Genomic DNA, 13,629 nt, shown 5'->3' on the forward strand with positions numbered 1-13,629 from the left:
TGCATAAATTAAGATAATAAGAGTCCAGTGTCTCTTGTATATAACTATATACATGTACGGTTGAAGAGATGTTATACGTAGATGTTAAAAATACATAATATTAAGAATTAATTCACTGGATGAAATATCTGGTTTCAGCGCTGCGGAAACCCTTTGGAAACTCTGCGGAAACTTAAGGTTACTTTAAGTTTCCGACAGGTTTCAGCGCGGAAACTTCAAGTTTCATTAAGTTTCCGCAGTGCTGAAACTTAGGCTGTCCATGAATCCAAATGGTTTCCGCAACGGAAACTTACTGAAACTTGAAGTTTCTGCATAGTTTCAATCTCCATATACGTTTGGGATACATATTGTTTACAAATGGTTTCCGCGACGGAAACTTACTGAAACTTGAAGTTTCTGCATAGTTTCAACCTCCATATACAATTGGGAAACATATTGTTTACAAAGGGTTTCCGCAACTGAAACTTACTGAAACTTTTTATATTTTTGCTTTCACAAAAGCTGAGCAAGGTTTCTACTTTATGTAAAAACAAAACAATTTCAAGCAGTTCCAAATTTATTTTGTTCAAAAATCTGAAATTGTTTCCAATAATAAATAAAATACAGCCAAGATACAATAATGGACAAACATCCATATGGCAATTCCCTTATTAGGGATTTTTATTTAAAAAATGATAAAATTGCACAAGAAAAAAAACTTCCATAGAAATCTTTATATTTGTAGTTTTTTTCATCTCGATTAAATGCCTATCAAATCTCCCTTTAAAAATGCAACAAAGATCTTACTTTTTTAAAAATATGAATGCAATTTACAAAATAACTGCACGTACATGAATAAACAAAGAAAACTTCACTGTTACATGAACATGATACACTTGTCTCAATTTGTTTTGAACTACAATGAATATGTACACCATAAAATGTTTTTGAAAAGTCTAAAGTATCCATCTTTAAAAAAAAAAAAAATACACTACAAGATAGTAGTTGACTATAGAGGTATGACCCAGATTTGATTTGAATATGTCAATAAATTCCAAAATGAGGTCAAAGTGACCCGCTTACAAGTTGGGATAAACCTTTTCTTTGTTAGTAATATAATCTAATGTTTTACAATAGAACAGGATTTCATATCATTGTTTTGATCATCCATTAAGTCCAAAGTGAACTTTTCATTTCCACCCATGATGTACCAACTGATCAGATTTTAATATCATAAGCCTGTCAGTATTTAATAGATGACCCAGAGGGAGATATGAAAAGCTTGTTGGCCAATAAAAAGCTAACAATGGAGCAGTCTGTCAAATCATGTGCAAAAATATGATGTACACATTTAATTAATTATGCTGATTGCAACATACTTCATTCCTGATGAATACCGTATTCTTCTTTACACACGGTTTACCTTCCTACATTTCACTACTTTACCTACATTAATATTTTTAAATCCAAGACATGAAGTAAAATATACATTGTTTATATATGACAAGTATTACTACATGTACATGTACTTGCTTTTTGTAGCATGAATGTATAAAATACAAAGTATCACACAGATCATTCACCTTACAATTCTCATCAATACCAGCATTTTACTTATGATATAAAAGCTAATTCCAATAAAATTATTATATATTAGTTACATAACACAGATTAAAATAAAACCCACATGGAAACAACTTTCCATCCAAGTAATTTTGTTATATAAAAATTGTAATACATGGGGTATATGTTGTCTTTATATATTTTCATATACGACATAATTGAATATTGTTTGGTGTATTTTATCATTTCTATGACCCATGCATTCATCTCCTAATGCAGTGTTTTTACATTTAAGACTGGTTTCTTAATTTTTCATATATTGCTGCAAATTAAAACTAAGTTATCAATAAATGTTTAAACAAAGAAAATGGAAAAAAAAAGTAGTTAACACTTATCAACTTGGAGGTGTGAGGATATATGTTACATGGAGTCTAATATTTTATGCAATATTTGCAAATAAATATCTACAAGGTCTAATCAATCATTTAATAAGTCAAAACCATGTGATTTTCTAAGATTCTAGCTTACAGACAGACATTGTAATATACTGGTATTTGATCATATAAAAAAAGTACTTTTATAGTTTATAGGTTTTTTGAAATGAGAATACTTTACAGTTAAAAAGTCTTGTTCTGCAGAGGTTTAGTCGGGTCGTAGAGATGTGTCCATTCGAATCAATAAGGAGTGTCCTTGGCTGTTGTTGATGTAACCCGAGTTGTAGTTTATGGAAATAGGCCTTTTTGGGGGACTTTCGAGCATTGTCCAGACCGGTGAAGCACTCATATGATCACATCATGGCTACAGCAGACTTAGTAGTTCTGGACAGTGGTAGCATTAAAATTCTTCTTCTTGCGATGAACTTGTTCCTTTCACTGGGCTGTACTTTATGTCTGTTCTATTTATCTTAAACATGAATAATAAAGTTTCATTTAGATTTTTAAACAATAAACATAAGTCATTCAGCCTAACATGTAATAAAAGCATTCTGAATAAAATTCTGAATACAGAAGCTAGAATGCGGGACTGTTCGCCCCGACAGACGTTTCGCGCAAAGACTTTTCGCCCCGAGATGTTTCGCGCCGTTAAATTATGTGGTGATAATCACTTGTTAATATTAAATTAATATTAACTTGTAAAACAGACCTAGATATGATTTTTGTTTTGTATTTTTTTTGTATCATTATTATTCCATATATGTAAACACTATAGTTTTCATAATTAACTAACACCCGTCTCATAATCTATTCCCCTCTTTAGCTTGACATGGAGAGTCTCCAAATTAGTTAAAATACCCTACTGAAATCTGAATCAGACAATTAATTATGATTGCTGAATAAACATAATTATAACACCTTCCGCTAAATAAACATAGTTATATCTACGAATGGATAATTGTTTTATACATTTTTTTAAGTTAACACTGAGTGAATTTGCAACAATAAGCAAGATCATTTGTAGACAGTGTTTTAATAAAGTCAATATAAATCGCTATATTAATGTTTATCTTAAAACATCGCGGTATGTATCGTTATGAATAAATAAATAATACCAGCGCGAAACGTCTCAGCGCGAAAGGTCTTTAGGAGCGAAACGTCTCGGCGCGAAACGTCAATAGGAGCGAAACGCCCCGTTACCCAGAAGCTACTATGCAGTTGCCAGTTGCTGTTTAAACTATGTCATATAATGGCTACAGTAGTATCTGTTCTAAAATGTTTCATTTTATGTTTGAAGCTATGTTATTTTCATTTTGATTCAATTATTGTTTGTTGAACAATGGAAAAACTTATCAACAATAAGTGTGTTTCACCCCCCCCCCCCCCCCCCCCCCCCCCCCCATCAACCTCCTTTTCAAGAACTTAGACCTGGATTTCCAAAAAATTACTACAGTAAATTATAAACATCCAACACATGTATAAGTTAATGGTGAAAATAATCAATTTCAAAGCAATACCTTGCGTTCACATCGTCCAGCTGGTCAAAACATTCACCCGAATCACCGAACAGAGGATGCAACTAATCACCGGAAACATTGACTTTGTATGCTGTCAATGCTGAAAAAGAAAAACGTGAAAGATTTCATTTTCCGGATTTAATTAATAAAAAATTTTCGTTACATCTAGAGTTTGTAAATTGTATAATGTGCGAAAGATTCATTGTTCGTCTTGTTTACCAACCAAGCATTCATATATTAGGGACGTTTATATAATTATATATGTGTATACCCTGGATAATCTTGATTATCATGCATATAAAGTTGGTTAATGGTTAACTTGGCCAAGTTTGAAAAAAAGACGCCATCTTGATTTGATGGCGCGAGATCTCGTTTACAAATGAGAGATAAATTAGAGCCTTGAAAATGTTATTGGGAGTATCTATATTGTGAATTAAGTTACCTTGACATGAGTTATTCGTTCCTGCATTATCTCCTTGTTGTAGAGGCTATTAACGCTTCTCAATTCTCCATTTTACAACAGCACCTTCTTGTCTATTTTAGCCTTCGCTCGGAATCATAAAGAGCGCCAATACTGACCAATCAGAACCCGCTAAATCTTGGAAAAGTGCATCTTGGGATAGTTTAAAATGAATAATGTTTAATCAAAATTATCATTTTTTACCGAATAGTATACTTTTTACATGTATATTTATTTTAAATAAGAACTGTCGGAGTCAGTATTTCCTGGTTAAATACGACAAAGTATTGGCGTGTGTTTGTTACAATTGTATTTGTAACACGTGATTAACCAAAAAAAAAATGGCCGACCGTTTGTTTACAAATGTCTAATGAAATTAAACAAGTTTTAATGAGACATATGTATCAGATTTTGTCTTTAACTATATTTTATTTACATGTACTGATGATTTTGCCAAACTAAATATGATAGAGCCATATATAGTTTACTGACAAGTTAGTCTTGACTTGTCTAATTTTCACCGCGATTCTAAGCACACGGTCATATTCTTATTCAAAATATAGTGGTGTGAAAATATTATGTTCATCACAAAGCAGGTTCTGCATGAACACACAGAAATCACAAATATAATTAGATGCCGATCAATTAACGGGGTCCGGTTAACAGCGTTCATCCGTACGGTGAATTTACAACTACGATGAATTGATGGCAATTATTTTACAGTTACACATGTGCACTGATTGGTCATGCGATGAACAGTACGTTAAGAATACTTATGAAATTAAAATACAAACGCGTTAAACAAGCCGGGAAGTAAGACGTACACGTCGGACTGATATATAAACAAAATATAATTTTAATTATTTGGTATACTTTCTATATCAAATGTATACGAATGTATAATCGAATTTTAAAAATGGGATTAAAATCACGTGCACCACATGGCTAGTGCTGGATTTTAAACTGATTTTGTAATATAACGTATAACTTCAGTAAAATTATAAATAATGCTTATTATATCTTATAACAGAAACATGTGCATGTTTCATAAACATGTATCAATATCTGTGTTTACAGTACAGAAAGTAAATACAAAGTATAGAAATGCACGAATCACATAGGCGTCGAACCGGGGGGGGAGGACCTAGGGGGGGGGGGGGGGGGGGGGGGGGTGGGGGCTTAGTGCAAAGTTAGACTTAACCAATAGGCATATAGCCCCCCCCCCCCCACTTTTTCTCGCCGGAAATGTAATTGTTCCTAAATTTACCTTGAAAGATTGAGAAGTTGGAGTAATAGGCATACTAACCCCCCCCCCCGACACTGATTAGGAATTTCATGATTTTGGGGGAAAAAAATTTGGGTAGGGAAATTTATTTTCGGAAGTATATAGTATAGGTATAACCAACCAACCCCCCCCCCCCCCCCAACGGATTAAGATTTTCATGATTTTGGGAATTAGGGTTTTTCCTCAATATTTCTGAGGATTAGTCTAGCCCCCCCCCCCCCCCCCCCCACTTTCAATTTGCTTCCGACGCCAGTGAATCATGATACAGTCATACATGTAGTAAAGTCTGAAATGCATGTAAATAATTAAACAATTATTATATTAGACTCAAACTCCAAGTGGGTTCTACTTGTTATTATCAACTGTAGAATCTAAAAAAAAAAATTCCTGTGTACATGTGTTGGCGTGGTATTAAAAAAGAAATGAAATAGCTCTAAACTTCAGGTTGTACGAATATTTGGTACGATTTCTAAAAATTTACAACGACTTTACCTTTATTTGTTTGCTTAATTAGTTACTGAACCTCAAGGTTCATTCAAATGATAACTAAATGATTTAAGAAAGAGTCTTACAAAATAGGTATATTAATTTATTTTACTAAATAATTATAATTTACTTATCAGTTTTACTAACTCAGGTACACACAAATTGAAAAAAAATTCCCGCCGGGCTCCAGTTATAAACTCACGCTTCATACTGTGTATATGTTATGTAACAGTCTTTTGTTCACTCCTGACAGAAAAACCCCTGCAATCCACACAGAATATACAGGAAAATCACAGAGGAGGTTACCTGGACAAAGAATGTATACACATGTATACACGTGCCCGAGTACCTAAGATTAATGATTTCATCATATGCATTAAACAAGATCAGACATCAGTTTTTCTTTTCAAATTCAATTAATTATTTAGTAAGGTTCTTAATAGCCTTATTTGCCACATTTGAAGATAGTTACATGTATACATATAGTTTCAGTCACGCTGAAACCTTACTATACATTTTAGTATGTACGGATTCATTATCATTAGGCTAGAATTAAACTTAAACCTGTTGAAAATAAATGATATCACTATTACACTCAAATCAATTTTAGTAATAGTTTCAGCAATGCGTAAACCATTTGGAATCTTAACTTAAAGTTTCAGCATACTGAAACCTAGCGGAAATGTTCTGAAACTGATTGATATTTCCATAATAATTTACACAACTTTTCACATGATTCAAATTTAGTTTCAGCATTGCGGAAACCATCAGGAATCTTAACTTAAAGTTTCAGCATACTGAAACCTAGCGGAAATGTTCTGAAACTGATTGATATTTCCATAATAATTTACACAACTATTCACACGATTCAAATTTAGTTTCCGCATTGCGGAAACCATCAGGAATCTTAGACTAAAGTTTCTGCTGACTGAAACCTAACGGATACTTGCTGAATCGATATAATGGTTTCCGCATTGCGGAAACTATACATGAAACTTCAACTTCAAGTTTCAGCAAGGTTTCCATATAGTTTCAGTTTTGCTGAAACTTGATTTTTCATCCATTTATAAACTTTTGTTTAAACAGTTTGACAAAATGATATTCTTTAGCTTTACGCAATTGTTCATTGTTTTCCTTCACTTTATAAAAAGGAAAATTATAAAACATTCCCTTTCCGCACAGATCTCTAATCTGCTGTTTGTGGAGGCGCATTCTATACGCAAGTTTGGTTCTAGTTTGTCCTATATACCGGTAGTTGTCACTTTACAATTTTACTTTAATCCGATATATATTTGTTAATTCGGTGATTTGTCGATAATCCTAATAAGCACTGTAAGCTTTTATTATTTTACATTTACTTGTATTGAATAAGTCATTAAATATTTCTAATCAATTTAAAGTTGCCCCGACTTCATTCAGATACTTCTTTAGTTTACTTTATGGTTGTCTTGATTTTCGGCTAGTTGTTATTTTTATACAAGCATCATTTATCTTTGTACTTTTGCCGATCAACCCCCCCCCCCCCCACCCCCGTCGAATAGACGATGTAAAATACATGCAACTGATGATTAAATAAAAATGAATTTCAGTTAAGAAATGTTGAAATCATCCGTTATATTTTTTTTTGCTACGGATTTTTATTATTTAAAAAATGATTCTATGATTTCTGCACTTGTTCGTTATCACAAGTGAAATCACATTTCTACCGAAGTGACGTCATTCTTTTCGCTGTTTGATTGTGAGAGCAGACAGCAGATCGAGAGGACGGTAATATCATTTTTTTACATTTTATGCCGTTGGAAGCTTGAGTGAAATTTATGGTCTCAAGATTGTTGGATATCTTGAGAGAATATTTGAGTTAGTGTGACTGTTGGATGTCGCAGATTTGAACTGGATTAAATTTGATAAATATGACAGGGGCCATTACATGATATGAGACATGCCGTGGAGCGGCGTTTTGTGTGAAATTGGAATATCTAAGGTGGGTAGTCATTCAAATGCATTTTATATATAATTAGAGAAGAATGTGGATATTGACTAAAATGTAGGAAGCGTGAAATTATTCTAGGCCTAGGCCTGTATATTTTCTACTTCGTGTATCCGTATTTATCCGGACGGTAAAGTTCGGGTTGAGCATAATGCTTACGTCACGATTGTTTATCTTTTAGATGGTTCAGTCGGTAGTTTTAAAGAAGAGACATAGTCTGAAGGGGCTTACTTTGTTGCCTGTGATCAGGAAAGTAAAGGATGGGCAGTTAGAGAATGTGAGGGAGTTGGCGAGGATAAGTGTCGGAAAGCGCACGGAAACGATGCAGTTGAGGGATATCGCAAAAGCAGTGATGGAGATTACGGGGGAACCCATGGATGAGTTCTTGGAGTTAGCAGGTAAATTGTGTATTTAAATAGATAAATATTGCTGATATTTAGTCTTGAGCACCTGATCTGGTTTAATTATATTGTTGTTATAGTGACATTATGTGTCTATGTGATATTGTTACGTGCAAAGTATGTTTTGTAGGGAAAGATCTTCGAGATTTTGATGCAACCAAGCTACTGTTGCACTATTGTGTACTAGCGGCGAATGAAAGGGGACAGCCCAAAGGGCAGGTGTTGCAGGATGATGAAGCGGGTCGAAGTACGTCTGGTGCACCTGCAGAGAGACAGAGTCAAACTGAAGATAATACTGTGGATGTACTGTGTCTAATATATTGTATGTGTGTATGCTTGTGGTTTAAAAAAAAAGTTGAGCAAATCCTGTTTATTTTCTAGATTGAGGCCATCCCAGTGAAAAGGAGAAAGACGATTGATGACATGGAAAGGAGACTGCTGATGCTCGAGAAGTTGGGGAAGGAGGTTGTTTCGAAGATGAAGGAGAGGGTTAAAGCTTTAGTTGTTCAGCAGGACCCTACTGAACCTCTGATATTAATAACTCTTGTTGAATTAGCTCGCTTAAGTAAAAAGTTTGGGGATAAAGATATGGAGGTATATGAGGAATTGTATAGGCAGTGTGGTCGTCTGCAAGGAAAGTGAATATTGCAAATTTATGTCTTACAGTTTTATGGGGGCAGGGAGCTGATCTGGTGTCAAAGGAGTTAATAAATGTATTAAAGAAGGACAAAACTTGGGGCATAAATGTAAGGGTGTGAAGATGAGGGGTGAGATGGAACAAGCCCAAGGTTCTAAAGGTTCAAATTCTCCTATAGTTGGATTGTACCCTATGTATTCAACGCCTCTTCTATGTGCCCCTGGTTTTCAGCCTTATCCATTTCATCCATTTTCAAACTTTGGTACTTAAACAAGGCCGCGGGGTTACAGATCAATGGGAGGTATAGGAAGAAGAAATGCTAGTAGCTTAGCTTGTCATTTTAGTGATTCGGCACAACATTTAGTTAAAGATTGTGATTTGATAAAGGCTGCTAGAAGAGAGTGAACTGAGAATACAATATTGTAAATGGAAATTTGTGTATTTGGTTGTAAGAATACAATTTTGTAACAGGATTTTGTTCATTTAAGGTTCATTTATGAACTTAATTTTGCTTTGATTGATTCATGCAGCTGCCAGTACTGCTGGAAGAATTGCAAATGGCTTATGTAGTGAAAGCTACCCAAATATTTTGATGAAGATGGTTATTATAGTTAAAGTGACACATGAACATGTTTTGAGGGAACTTGATTGTTTGTTATATTTCATACATGCATAATAATTCCTGATCTTACAACCCGAGGATCCTTATGCTTTAGTGGACCAAGTCCATATGGGTTGCTAAGTGAAGGAATTCCACTTTGATTATAACCATATGACTTTTAAATGGATTATGATTTTTAAGAGGAGGATAATGGAGCATCAATGTTCATTAATGATAATGAGGTTACTGCTGAATTTGACAAGATGGTAGAATTTAATCCCATGAGAATAGTCTCTCGTCCGAAGGGAGAATCGGTGACAATCAGTGGTGGGACTCCTTCACTTGCAACCGACCAAGTTAGTGCGGAATCTGTAATTGCAGGTTCTGATTTTGATATGAACCGATTGCTAGCATATAGTACAGATTCATTTATTGCAGGACAGTAAGGTAGAAATATTTCGATCTGGGAATATGTGTTAGAGAGGAGTGGAGTGAATGAAGATACGATATTGAGTGTGAGAAAGTGGCTTACAGAGGGAGTGGATGTGACAGAGTTTTTTACTTGTTATTAAGGGAATTTTCGTGGAAAGTCGTTTGATTCTGAGTGGCCCCAAGTGCTGTATTCCCTAACTTTGCTTTATGTAAAAAGTATCATGCTTTTATTTGTGATGTTTGTATGAAAAGATAAGGTCAGGTGCTATAAGAGTGCTTGGTAAAGTCGGTGAGTGTGAGATGCCCCATAGTGTTATGCATTTGACAATTGAACCAAGTAAACAAGGACTATGTCATGATGACAGATTTTTGAACCTCTGGGTGAAGAATCTTCCCTTTCAACTGGAGACTTTGAGAGATGTTCATAGCCTTGTAGGGTTGTAATGCATTTCTGTATAACGCCAGATGAAAAATCAGGATACGATAACGTTAGGTGGTCAAATGATTCTCAGGGATACTTTGGGATGATTTTTGGTGGTTATGTTATGGTGTATACCGTTATTCCTTTTGGGTTCAAGGCAGACCATTGGGATGGTAATTACATCATACATTCGGAGTCGATCTATAAGTACTGTACAATATATTGATGATAGGTAGGCTATCGCAAATGGCTCTGGTGCTGTGGACCCATATGTAGAAGGTTGTAAAGTCGCATACATATTAGTAGAAGTGTTGACAAGGGTGGGTTATACTTTGGCCTTGGGGAAATGCTCATTGTTCCATCGACATGTGTCAAGTTTCAGGGTTTTTTGGTTGATTCCAAAAAAAAACAAGCTTATATTTCGTTAGAGTGCAAGAAGTTGAAATTTGCTGATTTGAGAGAAAGTACTCTTGGTTCAAAAGAACTTACTGTGAAAACTCTTCAGCGATTTGCTGGTAAATGTATATCAATGGACCTTGCAGTTGCTGGTTGTAGGCTATTTTGTAGGGAGGTTAACCTGGTAATTTCTAGAGCTGTAAAAAGTAGCAGGCATGTGTGTTTGACTGATGAGCTGAGGGAGGAATTAGAACATTGGCGTTTTCTAGATTCTTGGGAAGGTTGTTGTCAGTGGAGAGGTAAGTGTCATCAGCAGGTTATATTGTCTTCAGATGCATTCTTCTACAAGTACGGAGCAGTGGTAGAGCAGGGTAGGAATAGGTATGAGATTGGTGATTTTTTAGAAGAGCATGATCAAAGACATATTTATTTAAAGGAGGCAGATGCTGTTTATAAGGTGTTATTGGCTCTTGGAGAGAATGGCAAGTGATTCTAATTCAATGAAAGCCAAGGGGGGTGGGGTATTGCGTCACTTTACTAAAAGGGAAATTACTGAATTTCTTGTGAGGATGTCTGGTCGAGAAATGACAAGCTGTACACCTTATGACATTAGGCGATTTTTGGTATGGAAGGATCAGTGCGGTAAAAGTCAAGTTCATAAGACAGACTGTCGTTTTTAGAAAACAAGGGATTATTTGACTGTAGTTGTCCAGTACGTCTTGTTTCTGGTACTGTCTCAGTGCCGATAAATAGATTAGTGTTTTGATGAGATGGGATGTGAGAGATCGTGAAACATGGCTCTTGGATTAGGGAATCCAGCTGCATCAAGGCTAGTGAAAAATAATTTGAAAATTTTACAAGAGGAGCAAGCAATGGCCCATTTAGTACCAACACAGGCTTAACCAATCTTTTTGACCAAGGTTAAGGCTATTGTTGGTTATATAAGGGGTCAATTACATGTAAGCATGAGTTCTGTGTCAGTTAGGGAGAGGTATATCTTATTGCGAGACCAAGCGTGTTTCAAATTGCAGTTTTTTGCTGGAGATACGGCAGGAGATCTTGGTCTAATTTGGTGGCTCAAGAAGTTAAGTGGCTTAGAGATTATTCTGGTTTTGTGTTTAATCACACTTTTGGAAAAACTCTTCGAGGAGATAAATGGAGGAGTAATATGTTTGTTGTAAAGAGGTGTGATGATAAGGCTATTTTTCCTGTAGTAGGATTTCAATATTTTGTTTCAGGATGTAAAGACTTGGGAGTTGATCTGTCTTATGGCTATCTCTATCGAATTGTTACAGAGTATGCACGGGTTTTGGATCAGCCTGTTTCCTATTCGGTTGTTTATGAAAGGTTGTGTGTATATTTGCGGAAACTTGGTGTTGATGAAGGTGAGACTCCACACAGTTTCCGGACAGGCTGTGCTGTTGCGTCGGCTATGTCAGGCTCAGTGAGTGAGGTGGGTCAGATAAAGAGACATGTTGGATGGTTTGATGAATGCAGTGTCGAGTATTATAGTAGACTTCTAGCCTTGGTAAAATCAGATTTTGTAGCTGGAAGATTTGCAACAAGCGTGAAGATGCAGGAATGATGGAAGAGAAGTATCGAGAGTGTATGCAGTATGATAGTCTTGATTCGGCCTTTGTATACAGTGAGTGATGAGATAGAGACCTAAGTGTACATCATGTATATACACATGTTATTTGAATATGATTTATGATTTTAATTATTGAAGTTTTGATAACATATAAAGGGTTTAATGCGTTTTATATACTAGTTTAATGTGTTAGATGTTTATATATTTGATAGCAGTGAGTTTTGGGAAGAGCCACTAGATATTGAGATAAGAATTGAGATTTTGATACCTAGATAGAGACTTTTACACCCAATACTTTATAAAGGAACTGAGGTTGAAATGCGATTCCACATGTGATAATATGGGAATATCAAAATTAAAATCACGTGCTACCGAAGTGACGTCATTCCTTTTCGCGGTTTGATGGGTGGATGTGTGTACAATAGGAGATGGAAGAACAATAAGGTAGGGTTGGGTTTTGAGATTTCCCACCCACCCACCCATTGGGTTACATTCTCAAGTTTGGTTCCTAGATACCAAACTTTTACACCCAATACTTTATAAAGGAACTGAGGTTGAAATGTGATTCCACATGTGATATGGGAAATACACAGATCATACCTAACTCTAACCCGTCATCGCTTCTCTTACCTAAAATAACATCGCGTGTGTAGTCAAAATATGACTATTTATTTTTTGTTATACCGTTAAACTATACATGTTACATATTTCTTACGATATGTACACAACTTGATACACACAATAAGTCAAAAGCTTTTTTAATAGCGATATATATTATGTTGGTAACAAGTGTCCGCTCTTCACTGTATGCATGAAGTTTGAAAGAAATTATTGTTGAACAGTTTCAAATAGGAAAACTTTTTAAAATAAGGATTGAAGAAAACATAAAACTAAATCATTTCAATTCAATATTTTTCATTAAGCTATGTAGGAGGAGCCAAGAAGCACGCAGCATATGGCGTGATCTGTACTGTTATGCCTAAACTGATTGACAGGCGAAGCACGTGGAGCCCTGAAATAAAATTCCGTTCAAATGACATAATATAGAAACCTAAAGCGAAATAATAAAGTTAAGTGATAAAACTTTAATTCAAGTATTATAATTACATGTAACACACAAGTTCTCTCTCTGTCTCTCTCTCTCTCTCTCTGTCCCTCTCTCTCTCTCTCTCTCTCTCTCTCTCTCTCTCTCTCTCTCTCTCTCTCTCTCTCTCTCTCTCTCTCTCTCTCTGTAAACTCCAATATTCACATCATGTTTAAAACAATTCATAAAAACAATCAAAATAGTACGGCTGCAAATCGTCTGAACAATAGAATTTAACTAATTTTAGAAATCGGCGAGCAAGTTTCGTCAAAAACGAAAGAAATGATTATTGTCTAAGAAAGAAAGTTAATTAAAACATTTTTGTTACGGTGTTCATAAAAAAAATAACAGATAT

General features: G+C 35.1%; 1 long non-coding RNA gene and 1 pseudogene across 1 annotated transcript; one reads left to right on the forward strand and one right to left on the reverse strand.

The window, feature by feature from the left end:
* Positions 1-2,007: 2,007 nt before the first annotated feature.
* On the reverse strand, positions 2,008-4,486 carry LOC136274813 (uncharacterized). Its single transcript, XR_010713228.1, has 3 exons — positions 3,936-4,486; positions 3,494-3,593; positions 2,008-2,445 (listed from the first exon to the last, which is right to left on the reverse strand). It is a non-coding gene; the product is annotated as an uncharacterized lncRNA (long non-coding RNA).
* A 7,015-nt stretch (positions 4,487-11,501) lies between these two features.
* LOC136274673 (uncharacterized) lies at positions 11,502-12,241 on the forward strand (annotated as a pseudogene).
* Positions 12,242-13,629: the final 1,388 nt, after the last annotated feature.

The sequence above is a fragment of the Magallana gigas genome, chromosome 4 (assembly GCF_963853765.1).
Source record: "Magallana gigas chromosome 4, xbMagGiga1.1, whole genome shotgun sequence".
Classification (NCBI taxonomy): Eukaryota; Metazoa; Mollusca; class Bivalvia; order Ostreida; family Ostreidae; genus Magallana; species Magallana gigas.